Source organism: Dromiciops gliroides, chromosome 2, assembly GCF_019393635.1.
Source record: "Dromiciops gliroides isolate mDroGli1 chromosome 2, mDroGli1.pri, whole genome shotgun sequence".
In the NCBI taxonomy this organism is placed as follows: Eukaryota; Metazoa; Chordata; class Mammalia; order Microbiotheria; family Microbiotheriidae; genus Dromiciops; species Dromiciops gliroides.
This window is the reverse complement of record NC_057862.1, coordinates 168,644,025-168,671,766: the sequence shown is the minus strand read 5'-3', so window position 1 is coordinate 168,671,766 and position 27,742 is coordinate 168,644,025. Positions and strand designations below refer to the sequence as shown.

The window sequence follows — 27,742 nt, the reverse complement described above, 5'->3', positions numbered from 1 at the left end:
AGGTTTAGACTAACATCTCACACCATATGCCTCAATGGATTTCCATATGGATGCATGATGTAACTGTGAAACAAATCAAGATAATCAAAGGAAATAACTAATAACTATGGATGGCAGAGAACTCTTGACCAAACAAGGGATAAAGATAATCATAAAAAGTGAAGTAGACATTTTAATTCCATAAAATGGAAACATTCTTGCACCAAAAAAAAAAAATCAATGCAGCTAAAATTAGAAGGGAATCGGTTGACTGGGAACAAATCTTTAAGCATATTTCTTTGATAAAAGTCTGATATCTCTGCAATGATGATGATGACGCTGGCTCCATTTTGACTGTGACCAGAAAGCAGGGCTCCTGGCCTCAGGCGGCGGAAAGAACTCAGGTTCAAGAACTGTGTGACCAGATGAAACAATGGGACCATTTGGGCCCCAGGATAAAAGATTTTAGCTCCCTGGGAACATAGGTTTTGACTGTTACCTCCATGGGACAACTTTGCTGAAGAAAAGTCCAGTCCATAAAACTTTGCCTGATGTCCTAGTAGAGCCTTTATCAAGTGAAAGGCATGAATTTGTCATGGCACAGCATATAAACAAATATGAGGACAGTGATGAACCTGTTAAACAACTGTAAATTAACAAGGCAGAAACTTATTTTGAAATGACCAAGTAGAATTGTAATAGAAGCATGTCCAGAGCTACTTTGAAGAGATTTTGAATCAATATTTCCAGAAGTGAATTCTGGCAAACGAGGGGTACTGACTGTAAACAGCAGAAAACCAAAAGTGATATGACCATATGGAGTGAGGAGGTTGAAAATGAAAGAGAAATGCTGTTGGAAAAGTTTATAAATGGTGCTAAAGAAATTTGCTATGCTCTACATACTGAAGGCTATTGGGCTGACTTTATTGATCCATCATCTGGATTGGCATTTTTTGGACCGTATACCAGCAACACTCTTTTGAAACAGATGAACGTTATCGACAATTAGGTATTTCTGTTGATGATCTGGGCTGCTACAAAGTGATTCTCCATAGACTTTGGGGTACCATGTGGTGTTGTTGGAAGTATCTTCATGATCCCACAGTTGACAGTCACATTATGAAGAAATTAAGTGAACTAGGTGGCAGCTGCTTTCTTTGTACTTGACATTTTGTCTATAAACACTATCAAAATGTTCAGTTTTTATAAAATACTTATTTCTAGGTAAGAAATATTTATTTCAGCATCTTTAAACTTAAGAGTTTATGTAATTTATGAGATTCTCAAAAAATGGCAAATGTTCATTCATATTTCTGTTTAATACATATTAACCACCTACATTTATAAAAAGCAATAATTCATATGGATCCAAGGCTTCATCCCATAATATATGTTTATGGAGAGAGAGTTTTGGCTATTTCTCCTTTATATTTAAAAATTTCAGTTGTACTTACATCCTTCCAAAACTAAAATCACAGGTAAGAGAAATAAAAAGTTTGATATGTAAATTACACAAGGAATTGATACAAATATATAAGAAGAGCCATTCCCCAGTAGGTAAATGGTTTAAAGTACATGAACAGACAGTTCTCAAAATAAGAACCTAACTCTTCATATCATACTATAAGCAAACAAAACTTTAGTGGTAAATAGTGCTATGAAGTAGGGGTGGGGGATGGAAACCAATGCTGCATTTGGAGTTAAAGGGCCTTTGTTCAAATCCTGATTATCATGTACTACTTGTGTGAACTTGGAAAGATCACTTAAACTCTCTGGGTCTCAATTTCCTCATCTGTAAAATAAGGTTAAACTAGATAACTGCTAAGGTCTTTTCAAGCTCTGGATTTGTGATCCTTGGTCCTAAGGTCCATGAAACTACAGAATTTCATGCCTCCTTATCCTGGATACAAAGTGACAAATATCCTGCATCCCTGATTCCCATTCCTGCTTTTGTAAAGTATCAGAGTTTGCCATTCTACATTCTGCCGTTCACCCCCTGACCCTGCTATCTCCTTCTTAGATCAGTCAGGTTAGGCCCATATTGATGATTCACACCTATAGGATGAATATCTCCACTGGCTCCTGAACCATAGGAGAAATTTTAACACCCAGAAAGAGGAGGAGGAAGCTGCTTTGAGGATTAAGTTTCATTGATATTTGTGTGAATTTTGACTATTGCCCTATTTCTTCCATTCCCACTACCCTCTTGGTCTCTGACTACTTGCCTTGAACCTCAAACCTTTCTTATACAACTTTCTAATTTACTACTACATGGTCATTGACTCCATTGCTGACTCCTGTACACCTCTACCTCTGCTCTTTGTGTTTACCATGCTCTCTAATCATCTGCTATGTCACTGTCCTTTAGCACATATCAAATTGTCCTGATACAAGTTCTTTGTCCTATGTCCACACACTTCTACCCTTGACCTTAAAAATGATACCTGGCTGGAAACCAGTTATAGTGAAATCAGGTCATAGAATCAGTGCAATTCAACAAACATTTATCAAATACAAATTCATATTAAGGCACTGGAAAACAGAATTCAAATTCAATTCAATGAACATTGTTCTTCAGTTGTTATAGTTTTCCCAACTCTTCGTGACCCCATTTGGGGTTTTCTTGGCAGAGATACTGGAGTGGATTGCCATTTCCTTCTCCAGCTCATTTTACAGATGAGGAAACTGAGGTAAACAAGGTGAAGTGACTTGCCCATGGTCACATAGCTAGTAAGTGTCTGAGGCCAGATTTGAACCCAGATCTTCTTCACTTCAGGCCCAATGCTCTATCTACTACCTACCTGCCCTTAGTGATCTATTATCCTTCACTCTCAGCACATGACCAGTCCATTTCCTTTTCTAATCATTTATTTCTTCAATGATATCCCATGTATGAAGACATCATTGGAAACATTATGCTCTAGCCTGCTTGTCCCCTCCCCACTGACCTTGGAGTCACCTCATTCCTTGAAGATTTGTAACAATTGAAGTGATGCCACCTGCTGGAGAGTTACTGTAGGAAAGCTCTGCCATGAGGAGAAGGCGTCTGAGGGCAGGCCATGTGGTTTGCAAGGTCAGTTCCTTGGCATCAGGAAGTGACATTTGCTTGTGGGTACTGTCAATCAAAGCTACCAACTAATTGGCCTGGAGCTGTGTGTGCATGTGATAGGATGTTTCTGGGTTCCACAGGAGGCTTGTGGGACAAAGAAGGGGCGAGGCTCGCTCTCTCAGGCTTTTGCAAGGACCTCAGTGGGGAGAGGAGCTGGAGACACAGGCTCCCTGAGATAGATAGCTGAATCTAGGCCTCTTTCTCTCTCTCTTCACCAAATTCTTATGCTCCTTAATAAATGCTTAAAAGTCTAAACTCTTGCTAAAGCTTATAATTTATTGGCAACCACTCATTAGATTTTTAGACAGCATAGCTAGTGAGTAACCTTACAAATTATATGAAGAGAAAATTCATGACCATATATCAAGACCCATGGGACAGGTAAAGATTCAAAATAGCCCTTAGTCCTTCATGGTACACTCCTGATTCTGCCCTGTTGGGTTCAGTGGCAGTCACAAGGAGTGAAAGATGGGATACTAATAATCACCTAGTTCTTAAACCACCTATCACCATTAAATGTTGGATTATGTTAACATGTGATCTTTGTTCAATAATCAACTTATTGCACCATCAGAGGAATAGAATTGTAGCCATTAGTAACATTCAAATTGTCATTGCTATCATTTCCATAACTATATCAAATAAAAATGGTAACAATGTACATACCTCCTTTACTTCTAGTCTTATTGGAAATAAGCTGTCCAGGCTAATTGAACATTACTTCAACTCACAAACCACCCTGCTCACACCTCCCAGATCTCCCCATCTAACCTCTCCCAAATGAAGGATCTGACTTATTTTACTGAGAAATTGTAACCATTTGATGTGAGATCTCTCTTCTTCAATTAATTCTCTTCATCTCAAAATCCTTTGACATTATCCCCCACTCTCTGAAAACTAGATGGCCCTTCCCCTCAGTAAAGCCAACCCTTCTTCATGTGCCCTTGATCCTACTATCTTCTCACTATCTTTTCCAACAGATTGCAACCTCAATCATCCATTCTTTTCCTGGAATCTTCAAACTCTCCCTAATTACTAGTTTCTTCCCCACTACCTCCAAATATGCTCATCTACACCCCTTTTAATTCTCTTTTAATCACTCTTTAAAGACCTTCACTAGACACTAGTATCACTTCAAACTATAGTCCTAAATCTCTCCTCTTTTTCTCAGTGAAACTCTTTTAAAAACTTGCCTACACTCAATACTTCCACTTCTTTTCCTCTCACTTCCTAAATCCTATTCAATCTTGTTTCTGATTTCAACACTCAATTGAAATTGCTCTCTACAAAGTTACCAACAATCTCTTAATTGCTAAATCTTCATTTGAAAGTTACGTTCTTTGCTCATTCTTCATCCTTCTTAACTTCTCTCATGCATGTGACTGTATGCTACCCTTTCCTCCAGGATAGTCTCTCTCTCCTCTCTTGAGTTTTTAGGATGCTACGACTCTGCTTTTGTTGGTTTTGCTCCTACCTCTTTGACTTCTCCACAGTTTATTTTACTGACTCACCTTTCATATCATGCCCCCTAACCGTTGATGTTCCTCCAAGATTCTCTTCTGAGACTTTTTCTCTTTTCTGTTCATAAAAGTACCAGATCCTATTAGTGCAGTGTTCATCTTTATGCAAATAACTCATATATCTGCATATGTAGCCTTACTCTTTCCCCTGAGATTTAGTCTCACATCACTAATTGTGGAGTAGGTGTCATTTTATTTGACTGTCCTCCATGTCTGGGCTCTTCTTTCTCCCCATCTCTGCCCACTGACTTCTCTGGCTATCTTTTTTTGTTGTTGTTGTACAGTAATTTCTCAGTTGTGTCTGGCTGACTGTGACTCCATTTGGGGTTTCATTGGCAAAGATACTGGATTGGTTTACATTTCCTTTTCCAACTAAGATCCTATTTTCTACAGGAAGCCTTTTCTAATCTCTCTTAATTTTATAGCCTTCTTTCTCCTAATTATTTCACATTTATCTTGTATATAACTAGTTCATACATATTTGTTTGCTTGTTGTATCCTCTATTAGATTGTAAGCTCCTTGAAGGCAGGGATTGTCTTTTGCATTTTATATTCCCAGTACCTAGTACAATGCCTGACACATAATAGCTACTTATAAATGTTTTTGAATAACTTTCTTCAGACTCATCTCAAGGGGGTTATAGCCAAGATAGCAGAGGAAAGGCTATGAGTCTCCAAGCTCCCAAGAAATCCATCCACATACCTCCAAAAAAAATGCCATAAGACAACTCTTGGAGCAGCAAAACCCACAAAAGAAGAGTGAAACTATATTCCAGCCAAAGATGGCTTAAATAGGTGGCAGGTCTGCTGTATGGGGTGAGAAAGGAGTGCAGCACATGGTGCAGATCCAGATCCAGGCAGGCCATGCCTCTGGAACCTCATAATCTTCAGCATCAGCAGCTTTTTCTGAAACTTGGCTCACAGACTGGTGAGGGGGTACAGTGGTTGCCTGGGGAGAAATAGTAGGGGGGTCTCTGCTGGAGCAGAGGCAGGAGTGCTGTGGTGTTACTCAGGAAGTTAACTTGAGTGGCAGTGGCCCAGTAGGGAAGGGGCACAGATGCGCCAAGCTTTTGACCCTAGAGAATCAGATTTCAATCAGATTTCTACTTCTGGGTTAAAGAACAAGCAGGCCCATGGTTACTTACAGGTCAGGTGGGCTTAAACCATAACACCTGGGACCCCCTGTAGCTTGGGACAGTGCATCCTGGAAACAGGGCTTCATGTTAAGAAGGAGTCAAAAGCTAAGAAACTGGTGAGCAAGATGAGTAGGCAGAGAAAGCAGCAGACCATCAAAAGTTTCTTTGGTGGCAAGGTAGATCAAAATACAAACTCAGAAGAAGAAAGCAAAGTCAAAGATCCTACATCCAAAGCTTCCAAGAAAGATATGAATTGGTTTCAAGCCATGGAAGCACTAAAAAGGACTTTGAAGATAAAGTAGGAGAGGTAGAGGAAAAAATGGAAAGAGAAATGAGAGTGATGCAGGAGGGTCATAAAAAAAAGTCAACATCTTGAAAAGCCAAATTGGCCAGATGGAAAATGAGGTACATAAACTCTCTGAAGAAAATCATTGCTTAAGAATTAGGATAGGGATCAGCTAGGTGACTCAGTGGATAAAGCACTGGCCCTGGATTCAGGAAGACCTGATTTCAAATGTGACCTCAGACACTTGGCATTTACTTGCTGTGTGACCCTGGACAAGTCACTTAACCCTCATTTCCCCACAAAACAAAAGAAAAGAAGAATTAGGATAGAACAAATAGAAGCTAATGACTTTATGAGAAATCAAGACACAATAAAGCAAATCCAAATGAATTTTTTTTTAAATAGAGGGCAATATGAAATATCGCCTTGGAAAAACAGCTAGCCTGGAAAATAGATCCAGGAGAGATAATTTGAAAATCATTGGACTACCTGAAAACCATGATCAAAAAAAGAGTTTAGACATCATTTTCAAAGAAATTGTCAGGGAAAATTGCCCTGATATTCTAGAAGCAGAAGGTAAAATAGAAATTGAAAAAAATCCACTAATCACCTCCTAAAAGAGATCCCAAAAGGAAAACTTCCAGGAATATTACAGCCAAATTCCAGAGATCCCAGGTCAAGGAGAAAATATTGCTACCAGCTAGAAAAAAAAGGAATTCAAATATTGTGGAGCTACAGTCAGGATAACACAAGATCTAGCAACTTCTACATTAAAGGATGAGAGGGCATGGAAAATGATATTTCAGAGGGCAAAGGAACTGGGATCACAACCAAGAATCACCTACCCAGCAAAACTGTGTATAATACTTCAGGGGGGAAATGGGACTTCAATGAAAAAGAGAACTTTCAGGCATTCATGATGAAAAGACCTGGACTGAATAGAAAATTGGGCTTTCAAATACAAGACCCTAGAGAAACATAAAAAGGTAAACAGGAAAAAGAAATCATGAGGGGCATTAAAAGGTTAAACTGCTTATATTCCTACATGGGAAGATAATACATCTAACTCATAAGAACTTTCTCAGTATTAGGGCAGCTGAAAGGAATATACTTAGACAAAGGGCACAGGTGTGAATTGAATATGAAGGGATGATATCTGAAAAGCATTTCTTTTTTGTTTATCCTTTTTTGTGTGTAGGGCAAGCAGGGTGGGATGGCTTATGTCTGGGGCCAGATTTGGGCTCGGGGTCTCCTGGGTCCAGGACTGGTGCTTTGTCCACTGTGTCACCTAGCTGACCCATGATGACATTTTTAAAATAAAGTTAAGGGGTAAGAGAAATGCACTGGAAGAAACAGAAAGGGAGAGGTGGAATGAAGTAAAGTAGGTCACATAAAAGAAACAAGAAAAAGCTTATGGAGTGGAGGGAAAGATGGGTAAGGAGCAGGGGAGTGTAAGTGAGCCTTACTCTCATCAAAATTGGCTCAGAGAGGGAATAACATCCACACGCAAGTGGGTATAGTAATATATCTTGCCCTGCAGGGAAGTGGGAGGGGAAGGGAATAAGGGGGGAGAGGCAAAGGAAGGGAGAGCAGATTGGGGGAGGGGTCAGTAAAAAGAAAAACACTTTTGAGGAGGGATAGGGTGAAAGAAGATAGAAAATAGAGTAAATATCAAGGGGAGGGAATGGGATGGAGGGTAATACGGTTAGCAATAGTAATTGTGAAAGAAATGGTGAGCAGGATGCACCATGCAAACCATCAACAGAGAAAGAATTGATAGTATCTGAATACAGATTGAGGTATAATTTTATTTGTTAGTTCTTTTTTTTCTAAAGTTATTTTGTCTGTTTTCTTTCACAACCTGACTAATGTGAGGATGTTTTGCAGGACTGCACATGTATGACTTATATTGAATTGCTTGATCTCTTAGGGAGGGGTGAGGAAGGAGGGAGGAAGAAAATTGGGGACACAAAGTTCTTAAAAATCAATGTGAGGGGCGGCTAGGTGGTGCAGTGGATAAAGCACTGGCCCTGGAGTCAGGAGTACCTGAGTTCAAATCCGGCCTCAGACACTTAACACTTACTAGCTGTGTGACCCTGGGCAAGTCACTTAATCCCAATTGCCTCACTAAAAAAAAAAAAAAATCAATGTGAAAAAATTTGGGTATTTTTACATGTAACTTGGGGAATATTCTAAATAAAATAATTAATGAAATTTAAATTTTAAAAGAGACTATTGCAGTAGTTCAGAGGTAATAAGGGCCACAACTAGGCATGTGACTTTCTAAGTGATAGAAGGGAATGGGTGTAAAAAATACTGTAGAAGTGGAATAAAAATGATTGGGAAAGGGAGGTGAAGAAGAGGGATGGAAGTCAAGATTGACCAAAAATTGACTTCCAAATTGCAAATTCAAGTGACAGGAGAATAATGGTATACTCAGTAGAAAGAAAGAATTTTTGCAGTAGGGGTATGTTTGGGGATTGGGGAGGGAGAGCTAAATCAGTTTGGTTTCAATGTGTTAAATATGATATATTATAGGATATTTAAGAGAGATTCAGCAGACAACTGACTACCTAGGACTGGAGTCTAGGAGAGAGATTATATTAAATATATAGACTTAATAAAGACAAACATAAAGTCTACATTTAGGTTTAATTTATCAACTGCACAAGAATAGGATGATGGGTAATGTCTAAATAGACAGTTTGTATGGGGGAAAAAACATTGGGAAGACTATAAGCTCAATATGAGTCAATAGTGTTCTGTGGAAGAAGCAGCAGTAGCAGTAGTTAGTAGTAATGATAATGAAAAAGTTCATCTTAAACTACAGTAATGGAATTGTTCCATCCAGAATGATAGGGTTATTGTTCCACTATACTCTGCACTAGTCAGAACACATCTGGAGTGCTGTATTCTGTACCATATTTTATAAACTTAGCAGAAAGTATTTTCAGGATGTAATGGTATTTTGATTTTTTTTTTTTAGTGAGGCAATTGGGGTTAAGTGACTTGCCCAGGGTCACACAGCTAGTAAGTGTTAAGTGTCTGAGGCCATATTTGAATTCAGTTATTCCTGACTCCAGGGCTGGTGCTCTATCCACTGTGCCACCTAGCTGCCCCAGTGTTTTGATTTTTACAGCAAAAAATAAAGAATTATCAAAAGTTAAAAAAAAAAAAGACTCAGCTCAAGCACCACTTTCTACATTGAGCCTTTCCTGATTCCCTGCCCCCACATGGCTAGTGCCCTCCCTCCCAACTATCTCATATTTAACTACTTTGTAGTTACCTGTATTTATTCTTTTCCTATTATTCTATATACACTTACATATGTACTTGATACATTCCATATTAGAATATAAACTTATTGCAAGTTGAAGTTGTTTTATTTTTGTACTTTTAGCCCTAGCACCTAACATAGTGCCTGGCACATAGCAGGTGTTTAATGAGTGTGCTTACTGATCAATTGATTCACATTCTGTGGTCTAGCCAAACTTCCCTACTTGCCATCCCCCAACTCAGCATTCCATCTCCCACTTTTTCAATAAATAAAAGTATTTTATTATTTTCCAGTTACATATAAGGATAGTTTTCAACATTTGTTTTCATAGGATTTTTAGTTCCAAATTTTTCTCCCACCTTCCCTTCCCTCCCTCCTCCCCAATCCATCTCCCATTTTTGCACAAGCTATCTGTCCTCTATTTCTTGATTATACTCCCTTCTTACCTATGCTTCTTAGAATTCTTAGTTTCCTTTCCTTAATATTTTCTTTAATGTTCAGGGCATGCCCTATCTTCTACAGGAAGCTATTCTTCATCCCCAATTTGTGCTCTCTCCCTCTTCAAATTATCATGCTTATACTATCAGATTATGCTCTAATAGAATATAAACTCCTGGAGAGCAGAAACTGTTTCTTATTTTCTCTTTGTATCCCCAGCACAGTGCCTTTGCATATAAGCAAGCACTTGTTGGGGTGGTAGAGAATGGACAAAAGTTAAGACATTCATTTTTCTTGATCACCATTTCTTAGAGAAATTTAACTAATGCAAAATGGCTACCCCAGTGAAAAAGCTGGAGGGGAAAAAACAGACACTGATTCATCCAGGAAATATTTAGTCACTAGCCAAGAAAGAGACATGGCAGCCAAAGCTATTTAGAATATAAATTCATGTGCAAAGAATTAGAGGCAGATGACAAAAAAATTAAAACAGCATTGCCTCACAAAACAGTGGAAATTAGGACTCCAGTTAGGGTGTGAAGAAGAGTACAACTGGGAAGGACCCATTTTTCTTATCAAAGGGAAAGGTAAGGGAAAAGGAAGGGGAAAGGGGGAAAGAAAGGGAAAGGGAAAGGAAAGGGGGAAAGAGAAGAGAGAAGGAAAGGGAAGGGAAAAGGAAAGGAAAGGGAAGGGAAGGGAAGGGAAAGGGAAGGGAAGGGAAGGGAAAGGGAAGGGAAGGGCGAAGGGAAGGAAGGGAAGGGAAGGGAAGGGAAGGGAAGGGAAGGAAGAAGGGAAGGGAAGGAAGGGAAGGGAAGGGAAGGGAAGGGAAGGAAGGGAAGGGAAGGGAAGGGGAAGGAAGGGAAGGGAAGGGAAGGGGAAGGGAAGGGAAGGGAAGGGAAGGGAAGGGAAGGAAGGGACGGCAAGGGAAGGCAAGGGAAGGAAGGGAAGGGAAGGCAAGGAAGGGAAGGCAAGGGATGGGAAGGGAAGGCAAGGGAAGGGAAGGGAAGGGAAGGGAAGGCAAGGGAAGGGAAGGGAAGGGAAGGGAAGGGAAGGGAAGGGAAGGGAAGGGAAGGGAAGGGAAGGGAAGGGAAGGGAAGGGAAGGGAAGGGAAGGGAAGGGAAGGCAAGGGAAGGGAAGGGAAGGAAACCCCACCAATGGCAAAAGAGAACCAACATGGCAGAGGGGTGTTCCAAGGTGAAAAGGCCAGATATGAGTTCTCACTCTGGAATATTTGATTGGTTTCCCATAACCAATTTCACAGGTAGGAACACACCAGAGTTGACCAATAAGCCCTGTCTGTGTAATCATGAAGCAAGGAAGTTGCTAAAATGGGATATAAAAACTACCCAAGAGGGGCAACACAGGAGTGTTAAGCAGTGTGATGGCACAGGTAGAGAGTCAAATTAGCCTGTGCTCAGAGAGTCCCAAAAACTAGAGAGGTTTTTTTTTTTTAACTATCTGGTGAACACTTTTGGTGACTGTGTCTGAATGTTTGATGTTTTATTTGATATTAATACTCAGTTGAACAAAATCATCTTTGGGAAGAGGAGTAGATACAGGAGGAAGAAAGAAACAAAGAAGGAAGGAAGGAAGAAACAAAGAAAGAAAGGAAAGAAAGGCAAGAAAGAAAGAGGAAGGAAGGAAGAAACAAAGGAAAGAAAGAAAGGAAGAGAAGGAAGAAAAAGGAGAGGAAATAGGATCAAGAGACCTTTAAAAAACAAAAAGCAGAGAAGAGGCCAGAAGGAAGCACAGAGAAGCAGAATAACTTTGAAAGCTAAAGGTTTAACTTTTTAAAATATTTTTTTCTGAATTTAATGACATCATTTTTAAAATGTGCATTTCCATATACATAGTAGAACAGAAAATTATTCATGAAACTGTGGGTCCCTATCACTTACAGATTGTTGGGGGTTTTTTTCTTTTTAAATACATAGATATTTGACTCAATAGAACGAATGCAACTTTAAATGTTCCCTTGAAACATTGTCTTTTCTTGGTGACCAGGTTATGTCTCCAATGTGTGGTACAATGGATCACTCAAAGTAAAAGTGTTCAAATCAACAGTGCTTCTACTAAAACATATTCAAATGCCTCCAGGTATAACAATCCACAAGGTAGTTAAAAGCAATTCAGGAAGATAAAAACAGATATAAGCCAAAGGTAAGAAGTTAAAATCAGTCACAAAGGAGGTCCCATGGTGTCTGAGGAACTACATGCCAAAGTATTAAAAAGTGATGGATGGGGGGCAGCTAGGTGGCGCAGTGGATAAAGCACTGATCTTGGATTCAGGAGGACCTGAGTTCAAATCCGGCCTCAGACACTTGACACTTCCTAGCTGTGTGACCCTGGGCAAGTCACTTAACCCCAATTGCCTCACCAAAAAAAAAAATTTAAAAAAAAAGTGATGGATGGGGGCAGCTAGGTGGCTCAGTGGATAGAGCACTGGCCTTGGATTCAGGAGGATCTGAGTTCAAATCCAGCCTCAAACACTTAACAATGACTAGCTGTGTGACCCTAGGCAAGTCACTTAACCCCAATTGCCTCACCAAAAAAAAAAAAAAAAAGCAATAGGAAAAAGTGATGGATGCCCTGATGAGGAGACATGATTTGGGCTTTCTCAACTAGAAACTAGGAGAGAGAGAGAGAGAGAGAGAGAGAGAGAGAGAGAGAGAGAGAATGAGAATGTACTTTGCCAAATTCAAGGACAGCCTCTGCAGGACTATTACTAATTCCTGTCATGTACTGAAGGCATTGTACCAGAATCTAGTGACCTCCCTAGATGTATCTTTTCCTTATGGTTCCTACCCGCCATATTCTAACCCCCAAGTATCTTATTTTAAGTCTTTAAGCCTTCCCTTGTATGAATTAAAACATCCTAAAATAAAGGCTTCATAAATGACTGGTCTGTTTGATTCTTCTGTGAAATTTTCATCAAAATCTCATGTAAAACATGTTCATTGCCCATATACATTATGTCTAACCACATGGGTCTGTCTAAATATAGCCCCAAGGGAGAAGGGAATGGAGATCGCTAGAATTTTGCCCATTCCCTTCCAAGGGAGACTTTGGTTCTTGCCAGGAAGGGAAGAGGAGAGCCACAAGATTTGGGACAACAAAACTAGCCCAGTTGGCTCTCCTCAGAGAGGGGGTACCAGACTAGAATTATAGCTATCTTCGCCTCTCCCCCCCCCAAGAAAAGATACTGCTAATCCAGGGGAAATAATCTTTAGATTGATGCTGTTTCTCTTGGTTCCTTAAGAAGGAAGAACTGCCCCCAAACTGTACCTGGAGGCTTGACTTCCTTCCCATCAAATGCCGGTTGCACAAAGACTGTAATAAATAATAAAGAGCAGATATACCCGTTTTCCCAAGCCAACAGTAAACAGAAATCAGAGAAGTTACACAGATTAGAATATACCAGGCAATACACAGAGGAGAATCTTACACAAATGCCAAGGTTGAAACCCCAGGTTACACTAAAAACTACTGAAAAGGACATTGAACTTAGATTCAGGAGATCTGGGTTGGAACATTCAATCAATAAGCATTCATTATGTGTTTACCACGTGCCAGGCACTGTGCTGAATCCTGGCAATATAAAGACAAAAGTGAAATTGTCCTTGACCTAAAAGCCTAATAATGATTTTAACCCTTGTTAGCTGCGCAGCTGTGGAGAAGTTACTTAACCTCTCTGACGCTGTTTTCTCATCTGTAAAATGGGGGCAGCACTTATACACCACCTATCTCACAGATATGTTGATAAGGCAAACACCATGTAAAACTTAAAGTGATATACAAGTGTATGTTATTTATATTATTGTTCATGATTTTTTCAAAAGAGATCAGCAGGTCCAATCATGTCACCCCTACTCAATAAACTCCAGTCAATCCCTATTGCCCCCAGGATCAAATATAAAATGCTCTGTTTGGCATTCAAAACCCTTCATGACCTAGCCTTCTCCTACCTTTCCAATCTTCTTAACACCCTACTCCCTAACACAGACTTCAAATCAGTGATACTGGCCTCCTTACTGTTCCAAGAACAAAATGTTCAAGTCTAGGCATCTTGCTCTCCTTCCTCTGCTCTGACTACTGACCTCCCTGACTTCCTTTAAATCCCATCTAAAATCTCACCTTCTGGGGCAGCTAGGTGGTGCAGGGGATAAAGCACCAGACCTGGATTCAGGAGGACCTGAAATCTGGCCTCAGACACTTGATACTTACTAGCTGCATGACCCTGGGCAAGTCACTAAACCCTCATTGCCCTAAAAAATTCATTCATTCATTCATTCATTAAATCTCACCTTCTATAGGAAGCTTTCCCCAAACCCCAATTAATCCCAGTGCCTTCCCACTGTTAATTATTTCCTGTTTGTCCTATATATAGCTTGTTTTGTATGTATTTGTTTGCATTTTGTCTCCCCCATTAGATTGTAAGCTCCTTGAAAGCAGGGACTGTCTTTTGTTTCTTTTTTGAATCCCCAGTGCTTAGCACAGTGCCTGGTATGTTCAGTTGTTTTATTGTGTCCAACTCTTCATGACCCCATGGATTCACATAGCACATCAATACTATCCATGGGGTTTTCTTGGCAAAAATACTAGAATGGTTTGCTATTTCCTTCTCCAGTGGATTAAGGTAGACAGAGGTTAAATGATTTGCCCAGGGTCCACGGCTAGTGTCTGAGGTCAGATTTGAATTCAGGTCTTCCTGACTCCAAGCCCAGCACTCTATCCACTGAGCCAACTAGCTGGCTCTGCCTGACACATAGTAGGCATTTAATGTTCATCAATTGATTAATTGATTGAGATGCCAATTTGAGCAGGAAAAACTAGAGTTTTAGGGACTTGTGGTAGACACAGGAGACGAGTAAACCCACAAAACATGGAAGTATATAACTACCAAGGTTTGATAACAATAAATCCCTGCTACAGAAATCACCTTTAGAATTTGAAACAACAGTTTATTTCAGCCCCTCTGCTGATGATATAGCCGTAGTTACTTATGGTAGAAACTTAAGTACACAAGGAATTTATGGTAGAAACAATCATTCAACCAACAAGTACTTATTAAGCACTTACTGTGTTTCAGACACAGTGTTAAGTGCTAGGGATACAAAAAAAGGCAAAAGTTTATTTCCTACCCTCATATTGCAGTGGAGAACAACAGGCAAATAACTATGTCCATTCATGATATATACAATGCAACAACAGAGATTATCCCAGCCGAAGGCAACATCTCTGCCAGTGTGCTCTAATCCTCCCTTTCTATTCCTAGAAATCTGTCAGCACAAGCAAGAAAAGAAAATATATGGAAGAAAGAGCTGCCATAGATTAAGATGACCAATTAAGATAAATTAAGATGGCCTGATGCATCCACTTAAAGACATCCCCTGAAGCCCCATCCAAGTCTGGTCAGAACATAAAAACCTAAGTACTTCCAACATATCTGAATACTAAGCCAATAGAAAATAAGATGTGTGCTATTTCCCAGCCAGTTCAACTTTTTCGCTGTGTAAATTGGACTCAAGAAGACTAGGGTTCAAATCCTACACTGACAACTTAATTAGCTGTGCGACCCGGAGCAAGTCAAATTCTATGTACTTTAGGCAACTTAACTAGGCCTTAACTACTCAGTCATAAATGTGTTATGATCAGCATCCATGTAAAGAATTCCCACACCAGAAGCTGAGGAGATCAGAGCTCCTTGGCCTATTTGCTTCTTCATGTACAGGGGACCTTAAAGTTCTATCTGTTTAGCTCAGGATTCCCCAGCTCATACATCAAGATTTAGCAATAGATCTCAAAGACCTACCTGGTGGATCCCCAAGCATGTTGCTGCCACTATAAGCCCCTCTCACTATAAGTTCCAGTAGCCAAAGCACTGGTCCAGGGAAACCTACCCAGCCTAGAGCACAGAGGTCAATGAGAACTGTTTCCCACAGACTACCATTGTTTTGCAAGCTTTGAATTGTGTGTGCACACACCTGGCTTTATCTTGTCCTCTCCAAGCTTACATAACCCAGGTGAAACAATATTTGATCCCCTTGCTTGAAATGAAAAACCTTCAGTATTTACCCATATTGCAATGTGTGCTCTCTACTGGGGCATTCTCTACTGTTGTGACTAAGAGATGAATTTGTACTTTGTCCTGGGTGGTCTTTTTACATTATTCAGTGCCTTGTTTTGACTGCTGTGTCAGGGAGTGTGATGAATTCAGCTCTACCCCAAGAGGTGCTTGTTAAATTTTCAATGTGAGCATTTATACCTCAGAAATAAGGGGAGGGGAATTAAACCATGTCAAAGCTGGATTTACTGTTTTGTTGATTCACTGGACGTGAGAAAGTAATGGAGAAAATGTCAATAATGCAGACTAAACTTTAAACTGTGTCCTGAGTATATGGAGGGGGGGTAGGCAGGAGGGACCTAATTTTTAAGTGTTTACCAGTACACCCCCAGCTACCTCCCACCTCCTAATTAGAGGTACTAAAAAAATATACATTTTTTACCTATAAAAGTGAGGCTAAGTGATTATTACTTATTCGCCAATTACTTCTGGTTATTGGGGGGGGTTGTTTGTTTTTTGTTGTGGTGGTGGTTTTTTTGTTTGGTTGGTTGGTTTTGGGGTTGTTTTTTTTTTTGCATGGCCACACAGCCAATAAGTGTTACATATCTGAGGTCGGATTTGAACTCAGGTCCTCCTGAATCCAGGGCCAGTGCTTTTATCCACTGTGCCACCTAGTTGCCCCCTCTAATTTCTTTTTGAGGTTTATTTTGTTCCCATGTCTAAATCCCCTGCCTTGCCTCAGTTGCCCTGGTCCCAACTCTGAAGTACCAATCTTTTATATGTAATCTAATTCAAACTACATGGGACCATAGCAGATTACCAAAGCTAAAAGGGAAAGGAAGAAAATCCAGTTAGGACAGGGGTCCTTAAACTTTTTAATGTCATAGGCCCCTTTGACAATTTAGAGAAGCCTATGGACTCCTCAAAATGTTTTTGAATACATAAAACGAAATGCATAGGATTACAAAAGAAAACAATTAAAATAAAGTGGGGTTTTTCTAAGTTCAAGATCTCCGTGAAATCTGTCCCTGGACCCCAGGTTAAGAACTACTGAGTTATATAAATAAAAAATATATCAGAATTATAGCATCATGGAAGCCATGTTCAGAAAAGATATCAAGAAAAAAAGATAAGATTATCTGTGAGAAAATAAGTATAATTACGTGTTTTTAAATTGCTCGATTCAAATGTTTTTCTATTTTCAGAGGGAAAAAAAAATGGAGCGTTGGCCCCTTCATAAAGCAGAGAATAAACTAAAAACTTCTGGAGTGGTTCAAGTATAATCTTAAGCATTTTCCCTTGAAATAACTTTGATATACAGGTTAACTTCAAAAGTGAGGTAGGAGGAAGAAAATTGAATATGGTCACCAGGGAAATATTCTCCTGATTTTTAGGAAAGATGAAATAAGGCATTATTCTGATCCAGTGAAGCCCCAAAGTGTCCTACTTGTTGGGAGGGCAGCAATCACTATTTTGCTAGCTAAAACCAGATTATAAATGAAGAGCAAAAACAAAACAAAACAAAACACCAGATTCCTTTCCCCACCCCCACGCCCCAATTCCCTTTTGAGGGACAGGATATGAAGGAGTGCTCAGAGAAAAATTAGGATGCTTAAGAATTACTTAATGCCTTTTCTCTAAGTTATAAGATGGTAGCTATTTTTTTTGTTTTGTAATTTTTTTATTGTGTCCTTAAAACCTCACACCAGAAGATGTTGAAGTAGTAGAAACAGAATACTGAGAGCATTGAAAAGGTAGCAAGAATATCATATTAAACAATCAATCAACAAGCATTTATTAAACACTTTCTAAGTTCCAAGCACAGTACTAAATGCTAGGAATACAGAGATAAGAGTAATATAGTGCCTGCCCTCCAGGAGTTTACATTCTGACGGAGCAGACAATATATACATAGATAGGTATATTGATACATGCATAGTAAATACAAGGTAACCTTAGAAGGTAAGGTGACACCAGCCCTGGATTCAGGAGGATCTGAGTTCAAATGCGGCCTCAGACACTTGATACATTCTAGCTGTGTGACCCTGGGCAAGTCACTTAACCCCAATTGCCTCACCACCACCCCCCAAAAAAAAAAGAAAGAAAAAAGGAAGGGAAGGCAAAAGCTGCTGGAGGGGACCAGGAAAGGCCACCTGTAAAATATGGGATTTGAATTTAGTCTTGAAGGAAACCAGGGATTCTAAGGAGCAGAGGTAAAGAAGAAAAACATTCTGTACTTAGGAGACGGGTAAACTGGGCAGTTTATATTTCTGTTAGCATTCTTCCATTTCACTTAAATTGTTAAATTTATTGGCATGTAATTGGGCAAAATAAATCCTAATGATTGCTTTAATTTCATCTTTGTTAGTGGTATATTCACCCTTTTGTTTTTGATACTAGCAATTTGGGTTTTTTTCTCTCTTTTTAAAAATCATATTAACCAATAGTTTGTCCATTTTATTGTGCTTTTTTCATAAAACCAAGTCCTAGTTTTATTTATTTTTTATTTATTAATTCAATGCATTCAGTTTTGCTCATCTTTCCTTTAATTTTTAGGATTTCCAATTTGATGTTTACTTAGGCTTTTAAATTTTTTTTCTAGTTTTTTTAATTGTATACCCACTTCATTGATCTGCTTTTTCTCTATTTTACTGATGTAAGCATTGAGAGATATAAATTTTCCTCTGATTACTGCTTTTGCTGCATCCTGTAAGTTTTGTATATTTTCTCATTATTATCAGTCTCTTTAATAAAATTATTATTTCTTTGACTTATTTTTTAAGCCAAAACAAAATAGTAATCAGTTCAGGGAACACAAACAAAAAATGCAGACACAAATGGAAACATAATAATAGTAACAATCTAATTATGTGAAAGAAAGTTATAATGACAAGCAATATAACATTTCTGGAATGTGGCTACAGCAGTAGTCATAGAAAATATTATGTGTCTAAAACATACATTAACAAAATAGAAAAATAAACATTAATGAAATGAATATGCATTTAAAATTAGAAAGAGAAAAATAAATTCAAAAACATAAGAGAAAATAATGAAAATTAGAGTAGAAACAGGTAAGGGGGAGATCAAACAGGTTATAAAAATGATAAACAAAACTAAAACCTGATTCTTTGAAAAGACTAATAAAATTTCTAAACCCTTAGCCAACACGATTAAAAAGGAAGAGAGCAAAAAATCAAATCAACAAACAAATAAGCAAAGTGAAATCACAGCACCAGAAGAAATAAAAAAGAATTATCAGAACCTATTATGCACAGTTACATGCTAACATATCAAAGAGATGAATACTTCAAAAAATAAAATAGTCAAGCTAAAAGACCAAATACAGATTTTAAATAATCCAACCTCAGAATAAGAAATAGAATTAGCTATAAAGGAACTACCAAAGAAAACCACTCCTGGTCTTGATGAAAACAAGAGATTTCTATCAAACTTTTAAAGAATAAATAATACCAATGCTATGCAAATTATTCTCAAACATTGAGGCAATAGAGGGCCCCTGGAGTTTATTGAATAGGGAGGTGATATACACATATATGCATATGTGTGACACACATGTGTATATATACATATATGTGTGTGAAACACTGTTGGAGGATGAAAAAAGTTTAAAGTAGAAGGGGATAAAGCAAGAATAGATTAAGCAGCGATATATGACTCCTGAAGTTTAGGCAGAAAAGTGGTTCTAGCTCTTCAAATTTTGCTCTATATAATATCTTCATTTAAATTACAGATAAACAGTGATTAACTCAATAATAGATGCTATTATTATAATGGAGTTACATTTTTAAGGGGAAAATAATTGAAAGACATACTAATCTATACACTTAGACACAGTTCAGCTAAACGATGCAGTGGATAAGTGCTAGACTTGGAGTCAAGAAGACCCAAGTTCAAATTTGACCTTAGACACTTACAAACTGTATATGTCACTTAATCTCTGCTTCAGTTTCCTCAGCTGTAAAACTAGGATAATAATAGCACCTACTTCACAAGGGTTTATGAAGATCAAATGAGGCATTTATAAAATACCTAGCACAGTGCCCGGCCCATAGTAGCCACTTTATAAATGTTTCTTTCCTTTTCTTTCCCCTTCAACAGGAACTATATCAAAAGGAAGAAATTAAGAGTGGGATCCCTTGTTTGGCACCATGTTAATGCTGGACATGGAGGGACCAAGCATGCCATGACAAGGAAGCTGTGGAGTTTATACTTTCCTCCTACCAATCATGGGCTTTGAAAGAAGGTTTTGCACAAGGAACTATACCTTTATTACAGATTCTCCAACAATTGGGAGCTCTAGAGTGGATGGCATGTGCCACCTGCTGGGACTTGTGAATTGCTACAGGAGGAATGGTGGCAGAAACTATTGAGAGAACTATAGAAAAGTCCCAGGTACAGTCTATGAGGAATTATGGAGATCTTCAGTTGGTGGGCCACACCCTGGGAAACCATAAGAGGCAATATCTGTAGGAAGGCCCTACTTAGTACATAACTGTAAGTGCCTGGGGCTGTTCACATCTCCAGGCAAGGGTTACTCATAAGCAGATATTCTTTTCCCTGCGTTCTGTTGTAAGATCTATTTTGCTGTAGTTATGTGAACCATGTGCTTGCAAAGGGAGTGGGGAATACATGGTGTAAGTGTCAGACTGAGTTGGAGCGATGAGCCAGAGATATATAAGAAATCCTCCAAAATGTACCTGTGTCCTTTATAATATGGTAAACTGGGGGCGGCTAGGTGGCGCAGTGGATAAAGCACTGGTCCTGGATTCAGGAGTACCTGAGTTCAAATCCAGCCTCAGACACTTGATACTTATTAGCTGTGTGACCCTGGGCAAGTCACTTAACCCCCATTGCCCTGCAAAAAAACAAACAAACAAATATAATATGGTAAACCTTCTAACACAAGGATTACACACACATCATTTAGCTGATAAATCAGTTCCATTCTAAATACAAAACAAAAACCCTTCCTTATGTAACATGATCATATATCACAATTCAGTAGTGAATTTAATTCACAAAAGACTTCAGCTGTAGATACTATTCATTAAAATAATCCCATTGATTAACTCAACTAACAATTCAAATATTGAATTCTGGGTTATGCATACTAATGGAGGGGGAATCCATAAATAATCTCAATTAATTGATAATCTACAAAGTCAAAAATTCATCTGACAAAATGGTAAGTAGGACTAGTTCTGGGAAATTTTTTAAGGGGAAAGTCTGCTCCCAGCTTTCTCCTTCACCTTTCCCCTAAAGACTCTCTGCAAGATGAGAGGTAGATAATATGACTAACAAATCCTGTGTCATGCCCAGCCCAGGCAAAACTCTTCATTTTAAAAAAGTTTGTGATAGCTCTTTTCCTTCAAAGAAGCATTTGTATTGGTGCAAAGTGAAGTCACAGACAATATGCAAAACTCATGTTCTCTATGAACAAGGTAGAATTGTAATAAAAGGCAGACAGAGAATATTTGTACATGCTCTGATGGGTCCTCATTCTCTCTTTGTGGCCATAAGTAATAAAAGATTGCCTTAGTTAAATTGGAAAAATTAAAAGTATTGAGTTAATTATTTTTAAAAATATTCTATTTTCCCCAATTATGTGTAAAAACAATTTTCACATTTGCTTTTTGAAACTGAGTTCAAAATTCTCTCGCTTCCTCCACACTCCCCTTATTGAGAAAGCAAGCAACTTTATATAGGCTATAGATGTATAGTCATGCAAAACATTTCCATTTCTGTCTCTGCGGATGGATAGCATTTTTGTATTGATGAAGATAGCTAAGTCATTCACAAGTTGATCATCTTACAATATTGCTGTTACTATGTACAATGTTCTCCTGGTTGTACTCATTTCACTTTGCATTAGTTCCATGTTTTTCTGAGAGCATCTAGCTCATCATTTCTTATAGCACAATAGTATGCCATCACCATCATATACCATAATTTGTTCAGCCATTCCCAATTAATGTACATACCCTCAATTTAAAATTCTTTGCCAGCAGGAAAAAAAAAGCTGCTACAAATATTTATGTACATATAGATCCTTTTCCTTTTTGTTTTTTAACTATTTGGGGATACAGATATTGCTGAGTCAAAGGGTATGAATGTTTTTATAGCCCTTTAGACATAGTTCCAAATTGCTCTAAACAATGGTTGAATCAGTTCACAACTCCACCAACCATGCATTAGTGTCTCAATTTTCCTACATTTCCTCCATCATTTGTCATTTTCCTTTTCTCTCCTACTAAGCAATCTAATGGGTATAAGGTAGTACCTCAGAATTGTTTTCATTTGCATTTCTCCAATCAATAGATAGCTTTGGTTACTTCATCTAAAAACTGTTCATTTTTTATCATTTATCAATTGGAGAATGGTTCTGGTGTTTACAAATTTGACTCATTTCTCTTTATATTTGAGAGATGAGACCTTTATCAGAGAAACTTAATTCAAAAATTTTTTCACAGTTATAATTGCTAATTGTATTTCCCTCTATCCTACTTCACCCTGTTTATTCTATTCTCTCTCTCCTTTCACCCTGTCCCTTCTCAAAAGTATTTTGCTTATGACTACCACCTCCCCAAATCCACCCTCCTTTCTATGAGCACCCACCCACTTTTCTTATTCATTTCCCTTCTCACTTTCCTGTAAGGTAAGATAGATTTCTATACCCAATTGAGTGTGTGTGTTATTTTCTCTTTGAGTCAATTCTGATTAAAGTAAGGTTCAAGCATTCCCCCCACTACCTCACTGCTCTTTCATGCCTCTTTTATGTGAGATAATTTACCCCATTCTACCTTACCCTTTCCTTTTCTCCCAGTACATTCCTTTTTCATACCTTAATTTTATTTTTTTAGATATCATCCCATCATATTCAACTCATACCTATGCCCTCTATCTGCTCTAAAAATGAGAAAATTATTGAGTTACATGTATCATTTTCCCATATAGGAATATACAGTTTAACCTTATTAAGTCCCTGATTATTTCCCTTTCCTGTTTACTTCTTTATGCTTCTCTTGAATTTTTTATTTGAAAGTCAAATTTTCTATTGAGCTCTACTCTTTTCATCAGGAATGCTTAAAAGTCCTCACTTTCATTGAACATCCATTTTTACCCTGAAGGATTACACTCAGTTTTCCTGGGTAGGTGATTCTTGGTTGTACTCCTAGCTCCTTTGCCCTGTGGAATATCATATTCCAAGCCCTTTGATCCTTTACTGTAAAAGCTGCTAAATCTTGTGCTATTCTGACTGTGACTCTACAACACTTGAATTGTTCTTTCTGACAGCTTGCACTATTTTCTCCTTGACCTAGGAGCTCTGGAATTTGGCTACATTATTCCTTGGAGTTTTCTTCTGGAGATCTCTTTCAGGAGGTGATTGGTGAATTCTTTTGGTTTCTATTTTACCTTCTGGTTCTAGAATATCAGGGCAGTTTTCCTTGACAATTTCTTTAAAGTTGAGGTCTAGGCTCTTTTTCTGATCATGGCTTTCAGGAAGTCCAATAACTTTTATATTATCTCCCCTGGATCTATTTTCCACATCAGTTATTTTTCCAATGAGATATTTCACATTGTCTTCTATTTTTTCATTCTTTTGGTTTTGTTTGATTGTTTCTTGATATCTTATAGAGCTGGACTTCTGTATTCCTTTTTTTTAGAGCAGGACTTCTTAAACTTTTTTCCACTCACTACCCCCTTTTTGCCCAAGAAATTTTTTATATGACCCTGAATTTAGAGTTATATAAAACCTTTTACTCTTACCAAAGTTTTCATGATCCCCACATTCATTTACAGAACCCCACATTGGGGTCATGACCCACAGTTTAAGAAGCTAGGTACATAGAGTCATTAGCTTCTACCTGCTCAATTCTAATTTTTAAGGAATTATTTTCTTCAGTGAGCTTTTGTACCTCCTTTTCCAGTTGGCCAATTCTTCTTTTCTTCTTCTCATTGGATTTCTATGACCTATTCTGTTTTTGAAGTGTTATTTTCTTCAGTACTTTTTGTACCTTCTTTACCAAGCTATTGATTCTTTTTTCATGATTTTCTTGCATCACTCTCATTTCTCTTCCCAATTTTTCCTTTACCTCTTCCATGGACTGAGACTAATTCATATTTTTCTTGGAGGCTTTGGATGTAGGAGTTTTTACTTTGTTGTCTTCTGAGTGTGTATTTTGATCTTTCTTGTCACTGTAGTAATTTTCTCTAGTTGGAATTTTTCTGTTGTTTGCTCATTTTTCCAGCCTATTGCTTTACTTTTAACTCTATGCTACAGGGGGGCTCTACTTCCTAAGTGGAGGGAGCACTATCCCAAACTTCAGAAGTTTTTCATAGCTATTTTCAGAGATTGTTCTAGGGACTTGCAAGTTTTCAGTTCTTCCAAGGTGGTATGATCCAAGGAGAAGTGGGTTTACTGCTCTTGTGGCCTGTGTTCTGGTGACCACAAGCACTCTTTTCTGCCCTGGAATTGTAATGTGGGTCCCCAGCTCCACTGCAGCCACAAGCTCTGGTATGTTGGCACTCCTCCTCACCCTGAAACTAGCAACCAAGACTGATCCAGATACAAATATAGGTAAAGCAATAGAGTCCTGCCCCCAGTGCCAGCAAAGAGACCACTGTAATCTCTCCTTCAGATAAGTTAGTTTGCTCCCTTATTGTTTGTGGGCTTCAAGCCATGGAAGTAGCTGCTGCTGATTCAGTTGTTCCCAAAGCCTTGTTGCTGGGGCCTGATCTGCACTTACCTGACCTGTGATGGACTACACTCCACTCTCATCCCAGTGAGATCTTTGCTACTGTCCTTCTAAGTTGTCTTGGTCTAGGAAAATGTTTTGCCCCATCCTTTTATGGGTTCTGCCTCCAGCAATATTATGTAAATTCCTTGAAGGCAGGAATTTTTTTTTTGTTTTGTCTTTATGTCCACAATACCTACTTTATATCCACTGTGTAGCTCTTTTCAATTAAAAAATAAAGTTATAGGGGGCAGCTAGGTGGCGCAGTGGATAAAGCACCAACCCTGGATTCAGAAGTACTTGAGTTCAAATCTGGTCTCAGACACTTGACACTTACTAGCTGTGTGACCCTGGGCAAGTCACTTAACCCTCATTGCCCCACCAAAAAATAAAATAAAATAAAATAAAAAATAAAGTTATAGGTATTCTTTCTTTAAAGTCCATTTACTTGAATTTTAGTATTCTAATGTCTCCCAAGTGCTCCCTAAAAATGTATCACCATCGATCAACTACTATCAGGTATCCTTTCTTTTTCTAATCTCTAAATTGTTTATCAAAATTCTGGAAGAATTAATTCAGTTCTCTTAATTTTTCTGGCTTAGCCAAGGCAATTTTAAAAAAAGATTTCTTGTGGTTACAAGGAGAGAACCAGACCGTGGACATACAAGCAAATTTCATGGTCATGTTCACCAACCAAGTAAGGATTATAGTCTTAGAACTGAGCCAAGAAGTAGAAGAATAAATGAGATTAGTACAGAGTTTAATTATAAAGGTGGAGGGGGCAGGGGTGGGGGTGGGGTGGGGGAGGTGGTACAGCTGGGAGAAAGACCTAAAAAATAAGGACATTAAGTTATTGAGGGTAACTAAGTTGTTACTGAAGCATTCTAGTAACAAGTTGAACAGATGCTTTCCATTGTCCTTCTTAGAGAAATTATTCTTTCCAGTGGAAATGTATTTTTCCATGGTTTCTTCAAATTATTAATACTTACTTTACCCACAGCCCTTTGCAATAATGTCAAGCTTTCCAAAAACACAAAAAAATGTTTTGTCTCCTCCTCCATAGCAACTTCATAGTCTCTAAATTTCTCAGAGGGCACTTAGCAAGTGCTTAATAACTGTTTGATTAGATTATACTTGGAAGCCTGTGGAGCAGGAAAGGAAGAGAAGAGCTGCTTTACAAATTCAACACTGATTCAATAACAAATGACATGCCATCCTCTGCTACACATCCAACTCTAAGTACTAAATGCCAGCCCTACTCCTGGTGCTAATCTATTCAAACATCCATTTGTCAAGAAATAGTTCTGAGGTGGGTGTCTGCAATTGCCTTTCCCTTAGGTTCTCTCTGTTCACTTGGTCTTTTCTCCACCCACAATGGGAAGAAACAACAGAGACACAAAGATAGAAAGTCATTAGGAAAAAAGAAAGAACAAGTCCAGTCCTTCTCAGATGATCAATGCCTAGCTCTGCTTTAATGGTAATTATTTAACTGTGGTATGAAAAAGTATAGAATTACAGCTGCTAGCTTGAAAAATGTATTTTGCATCCAAATATATTAACTGTTTATGAAGATAAATCATGTATGCTAAATGTGCATCAAAAATGTAAAGTGGGATCTAAATTAAGGTGAACATGAACAATGTTTAAATGTTAGATATCAGGTTTCTTGAAAATTTTAAATCAGATATTTTTTGTCAAAATACTTTTCATGGCAAACCTAAATTACAAAGATAACTGTCATTTAAGGTGTCAAAACACAAAGATAGCATGCTAGAATAAAGATAGTAACTCCCAATTATGTAATACTTGAGGCATCAATTTCTAGAGCCTTTTTCTTTTTAAAAAGTTTTAAGGTTATTATCTCCATGCTCCTTTTATTACCAATAATTTAAATATTCAGCATCATAGTCAATCTATTGCTGAGAGAGGGGGGAGAGGGAGAGAGACAGAGACAGAGACAGAGGGGGAGAGAGAGAGAGAGAGAAAGAGAGAGAGAGAGAGAGAGAGAGAGAGAGAGAGAGAGAGAGAGTTATAACATGACTATCCAGAATCCATCCTTTTGAAATGCCAACTGTGAGGAAACTGTATAATAACTATTTGAATTTGTTATATTCTTTTATATGTTATTGGATATGGCTACTTACATGTGGTTATAACATTCAACATTTACTCCAGAAATATTAATTGAGTACCTAATAAGAACAAACAACTGTATTGGAAAGTATTCAGGGTATAAAGCTGGACAAGATATGGTCCCTGCCCTCAAGAAACATACAACCTAATCATAAAAGAGTTGCCTACAAATATCTACCATATAAAGCACGACGTGCTAACTGGTGGAAGCTACATGGTATAGGGCAGGAATTCCTAACCTTTTTTATGTCATTCACCTCTATGACAGGCTGGTGAAATCTACAGACGCCCCCCCCTCCCCACCCACCCCCCACCCCAGCATAATGGTTTTTGTTTGTTTGTTTGTTTGTTTTTGCAGGGCAATGAGGGTTAAGTTAGTTGCCAAGGGTCACATAGCTAGTTAGTGTCATGTGTCTGAGGCTGGATTTGAACTCAGGTGCCCCTGAATCCAAGGCTGGTGCTTTATCCACTGTGCCACCTAGCTGCCCTCAGCGTAATGGTTTTTTTGTTTGGTTTTTGGTTTTTTGGTGAGGCAATTGGGGTTAAGTGACTTGCCTAGGGTCACACAGCTAGTAAGTGTCAAGTGTCTGAGGTCGTATTTGAACTCAGGTCCTCCTGAATCCAGGGCTGGTGCTCTATACACTGCACCACCTAGCTGCCCCATTTTTTTTTTAGTGAGGCAATTGGGGTTAAGTGACTTGCTCAGGGTCACACAGCTAGTAAGTGTGTGTTAAGTGTCTGAGGCCGGATCTGAACTCAGGTACTCCTGACTCCAGGGCCAGTGCTCCATCCACTGTGCCACCTAGCTGCCCCCCCCCACCATAATGTTTTTAAACGTATAAAAGAAAATACATAGGATTATAAAGGAAAAATTATCAAATTTAAAAGTTATCAAATTTTTAAAAAAATAAATTCATGCAAAAGAACTGTGAATGACAACTATTCTCAGCAAAACAATGATCCAAGATAATCCCAAAGGACTAACGATGACACTTGCTATCTGTCTCCAAAGAAAGAAATTATATTGATTGAACATGGAAT

At 38.4% G+C, this 27,742-nt stretch overlaps 1 protein-coding gene and 1 pseudogene across 2 annotated transcripts in view; one reads left to right on the top strand and one right to left on the bottom strand.

Moving 5' to 3' along the window:
* ATP8B4 (ATPase phospholipid transporting 8B4 (putative)) overlaps nucleotides 1-15,679 on the bottom strand; it is a 413,855-nt gene extending 398,176 nt beyond the window's left edge. For both annotated transcript variants that reach the window (XM_043989130.1, XM_043989132.1), the window contains exon 1: nucleotides 15,558-15,679. The gene's annotated coding sequence lies outside the window, so the exon portion shown is untranslated. The remainder of the gene's footprint in view (nucleotides 1-15,557) is intronic.
* On the top strand, nucleotides 392-25,310 carry LOC122738441 (annotated as a pseudogene).
* Nucleotides 25,311-27,742: the final 2,432 nt, after the last annotated feature.